Raw genomic sequence first — 5,028 nt, forward strand, 5'->3', positions numbered from 1 at the left:
ACTCTGCTGATATGCGTAATGTGTGGGGGGAACCGGGACGGTCATGATGCGGTATTATATCCACTCCTCTTGTTTGTCCAGGTGCTACGGGATGCGAAGCTGATCCGGCAGCGGAGTGAAGCCTTGGACGCGAGATGGAATACGCAGTGAAATTGACGCCGGTGACCAAGAGAGTGACAGTGGGACTGCAGGGAACGGATGGGGGGCGTTTCACCGGACCGCCGGAGCACGGCGCGGATGGGACTCCCAGGAAACGAAGGGCCACTTCGTCTCGTTCGAGCGTGGAGGGACAGGAGGGTGGCGGGGGCCTGGTCACACCCCCTCGGTCGTCGCTGGCCGGCACCCCCTCCGGAAGGACTCCCCGTACCAGAGTAGACGGGCGTGAGGGCGTCAGGGGCCTTGTCACACCACCACGGACGTCGCTGGCCGGCACCCCCTTGAGAAAGACTCCCCGTTCCAGAGTTGGCGGGCGTGAGGGCGTCAGGGGCCTTGTCACACCACTTCGGACGTCGCTGGCCGGTACCCCAATGAGAAAGACTCCCCGTTCCAGTGTAGACGGGCGTGAGGGCGTCAGGGGCCTTGTCACACCACCACGGACGTCGCTGGCCGGCACCCCCTTGAGGAGGACTCCCCGGTCCATTACCCCGAGACGATTGCTTGATGGTCGATCCTTGCCTCCTGCGAGTCCGGGCCCATCGGCTAACAAATTGGTGATTAGACTTCCCAGGTATGGTGCGTCGTGCCCGCTGTGTGGGATCAGCGTGTGGGGCACAGGAACCCTGGGCAAACATCTCTCCTCGAGACATGGCAACGAGAACGTGTGGTACATGTGCCGCAATTGCAACAAGAGTTCCGTCAGTTGCCATTCCGTGGCATGCCATGTGGCCAAATGCAAAGGGGGGCTGTCCATCAGTCAGGGCGGGCACGAATGTGAATGTTGCGGGCGACAATTTGCCACCAATAGAGGGCTCTCCCAGCACAAACGACACCAACACCCGGCGGTGTGGAATGAGCACAAGATCGCCGAATTGAGGAGGCGAGGAGAGGAGGAGACCGGGCAACGGGTGTGGACGCAGGGGGAGATCGGGGTGTTGGAGGAGATGATGAGAGGCAATGGCGGCGTCGGGAACGTGTTTACTCGAGTCGCGGAACGGATCGGGGGGGGTATGCGGGCGTGCCATGTGAAGACCAAGTGGGCGCAATTGTGCACCGGTAGGCGAGCCGGCGGCACGCCGTTGAAACACGCATGGCTGCGAGAGAAGGGCGGGCTCCAACCCAGCCCAGGTACTCCTGCGTCTCAGATTGCTCGTACCATAGTGAGTTTCAGGGAGAAAATGGCCCAGGTCGCGGAGGAGTCACGTCAGGGAGATGCGAAGGCGATTATGGACACGATCATGGAGGAAGAGGAGGGGGGTCCGCCTGCCAGCAGCCTCGGACTTCTGACTGGGGTGGCCGGGGTGGGTAGGTCCAGGGGCCGTCGGTTCGGAGTAGTGCCTCGTCCTGAGGTGCAGACGAGTGAATCCTCCAGAGCGCGGCGTAAGGAGAGGACCTGCAAGTATCGGCTGCAGCAGAGATTGTACTGGAAGGATCCTGGCATGCTGGCCAAACTCATTTTGGATGGTGAGGTGGGGGCCAAATGTGGGATACCGATGGAGGTGCTGTTTGAGGCATTCAACGAGAGATGGCAGCGAGTGGATGGCTTCAAGGGCCTGGGCCCCTTCAGGTCGGAGGGACGGGCCGATAACGAGGCCCTGTACATGCCGATCCTGCCGAAGGAGGTACTGTGCAATTTGAGCAGCATGAAGAATGGCACTGCCCCGGGCCCGGATGGGATTACGAAGAGGATCCTACAGGACTGGGATGCGAGTGGCGTGCCGTTGGCACTGGAGTATACGAAGTGGCTGTTGCGGGGTTCTATCCCGAAGGAGGTCAAAGCGTGCACCACAAGTCTGCTGCCGAAATCCACGAACAAAGTAGACTTGATGGAGGTGTCGAACTGGAGGCCTGTGACGATCGGTTCCATGCTGATGCGGCTGTTTTCCCGTATAATGACGGTGAGGCTAACCCGGGCATGCCCTCTCAATCCCAGACAGCGTGGGTTCCTGGCGGGGGCCAACGGCTGTGCCGAGAATTTGTTGATATTGGACGGACTTATGACTAAGTCGAGAGTGGACAGACTCCCATTGGCGGTGGTCTTTGTCGACTTCGCCAAGGCGTTTGACTCGGTTGCGCACGAGCATATCCTGAAAGCACTCAGACGAAGGAGTTTAGACCGCCACGTGCGTGAATTGCTGAGGGACAGCTACAAGGAGTGCACGACCCGCTTGAAGTGTGGGCGAGAGATGTCAGAATCCATCCTGATGAGGGTCGGAGTCAAACAAGGGGATCCGATGTCCCCTCTCTTATTTAATCTGGCCATGGATCCGCTAATCCAGTCCCTCGAAGCATCGGAATGGGGACTGGAAAGAGGTGGCCGGAAGATTGCTGCGATGGCCTTCGCGGACGATTTGGTGCTACTAAGCGGGTCCAGACGGGGCATGTCCAAACTGCTGGGAATGCTGGAGAGCTTCTGTTTGGTGACAGGGCTCAGCACTCAACCCAAGAAGTGTTGTGGATTCGTCTATGAACATGGGATGTTCAATCTGGGGGATCCATGGAAGATAGATGGCCAGGATATACGGATGGTACACCCGGGTGAGACGGTGAATTACCTGGGGGTCGCCTTGGGACCGGAAAGGGGCATTGTGCCCCCAGACCTCAGGGAGGAAATGGCAAGTTGGCTCAGGAGTATCAAAAGGGCCAAACTTAAACCCTCGCAGAGAGTGGTGATCCTAAATAGGTATACGGTGCCTAGGATTACCTATAAAGCGGCGATGGGAAAGGTGCCGATTACCTATCTGGCTGATGTTGATAGGATGATCAGGAAAGCCGTCAAGGAGTGGCTTCACTTGGCCCCGATGACGAGCAACGGCCTTCTGTACTCTAGGAATCGTGATGGGGGACTGGGTGTGATAAAGTTGGAAAGGCTGATACCCAGGATCAGAATGCGATGCATATGGAAGATGTGCCATAGCGAGGATGCGTGGGCTAGGGCGACAGCAAGGGAACTGACTACCCGGCCTGAATGGAGCGTATTGTGGAAAGCGGCCAGTGGGGGTGACTTGGAGGCTCCGCTCCCCGACCGTGCGGGAGCGGGTGCTGGGGGTCACCGACTGTCAATGACCTTGAGTATGCCCCACTGGCGGGACACTGAGAATCAGGCATGGGAGATGCGAGGTGCGCATAGTAAGGGCGTGACGATGTTCCGTAATGACGGGGTGAGCAATGCCTGGCTGAGAGAGCCGCATAGAGCGTTCTTTTCTCAACACCAATATCTTAGGGGGCTGGCCCTGAGGTCCGGCATACCCCCGCTGCGTACGGGGAGGTATGACATGGCTGCATGCATGGCCTCGAGATGCAGGCGATGCCTGCGGAAACGCGAAACACTGTCGCATATATTGGGTCAATGTGTGCAAATGAAGAGCGGCATAGTGAAACGTCATAACAAGATATGTGATCTACTGCAGAGTGAGATGGAACGATTCAAATGGTCTGTGTTTAGGGAAATGGGGTTCCAGGATGCAGATGGCAAGACGAAGATACCTGACATTGTTGGGATTAGGAATGGGAAGGTGCTGATCATAGATGTGACGATCAGATATGAGAACGAGGACTTCCCACTGGAGGAGGCGGCTAAGAGCAAGGTGCGGAAGTATGCGCGCATAGGCAGTCAGGTGAAGAATATGCTATGCGCTGAAAGCTGTGTGGTTTATGGGCTCCCCATAGGTGCTAGGGGGAAATGGCCGAGGTGCAACGATGCAGTATTGAGTGTTATTGGCCTGACTGATCCTAGACGGCTCACCTTTTCTAAACTGTTGAGCCGGAGGACCTTGCTCTACTCTATTGAGGTGTTGGATAGCTTCAGTGTGGCAGGGAGGAGTTAGGAGAGATTTAAGGGATTTGACTGTATGAGTTGTTTACCTTAGCGTTCCTCTGGCGACTCTGGGGGGTACCAAGGCTGCTCGGCCGGGATGGGAGTCCGGACCGTGTCTGGTCGGATTTCCCGTGTGCAAGTGTTTTGCGGTGCACACCTGTATAGCCGGGGGATGTGCTTCGCGACTCGGCAGGGGGCCATCAGGAGGGAAATGGCTCGCCGGTTCATCATGATCTCTGAAGGTGGTAGCAGAGACGGGGCGATGGGGACTTCTGGCCCCGCTGAGCTTCCATGCCCAGGGTGAACTGGCACACCTATACATTCTGAGTACCGTCTGTCATGTGGGAACGGCAGGCGTGTCGCGGACAAGCACCGGTATAGCTGGGGTAAGCTAGGGAGTGAGTGGAGGAGGGTCCGAGAAGGCCGGTTAGGGCGGGCATCCTCGGGGGCAACCATTTCCATCGCTCCTGCACAGGATCGGAGGGGATGCGAGCGGATCGGGGATGCCACGGGCAGCCACCAGCCCGAGGTTCAGTCCTCGAAAAGGCGCGATAGTGGGAATCCTAGTGGCGAAGGATGGTGAGCTTGCTACACCCCTCTTCGTCGGGGGCCTAGTAGTTCATTCCGTCTCATGTACAAAACTAGGGTGACGACTTACTCGATGGCCGAGGATAAAAACGCCACAATACGGCTCAACGGAGTTGCCATACGGATCCCTTCTCAGATAGTGTAATTGTAGCCACTTACCGGCAGCACGGCGGCGCCTTCGGCGCCACCGTGCAAGAAGGACTGTCCTGACCACTCTATGCAATGTCCCACCGTATGCGCTCCGATGAGTCGTCTGTTAATTATAGCCAAATGCCTCGTCATCTAATTAGTGACGCGCATGAATGGATGAACGAGATTCCCACTGTCCCTACCCACTCTCTAGCGAAACCACAGCCAAGGGAACGGGCTTGGCAGAATCAGCGGGGAAAGAAGACCCTGTTGAGCTTGACTCTAGTCTGGCACTGTGAAGAGACAGGAGGGGTGTAGAATAAGTGGGAGGCGCCCCC

This window comes from Hippocampus comes, unplaced genomic scaffold, assembly GCF_001891065.2.
Source record: "Hippocampus comes isolate QL1 unplaced genomic scaffold, H_comes_QL1_v1.1 scaffold569, whole genome shotgun sequence".
NCBI classification, from domain to species: Eukaryota; Metazoa; Chordata; class Actinopteri; order Syngnathiformes; family Syngnathidae; genus Hippocampus; species Hippocampus comes.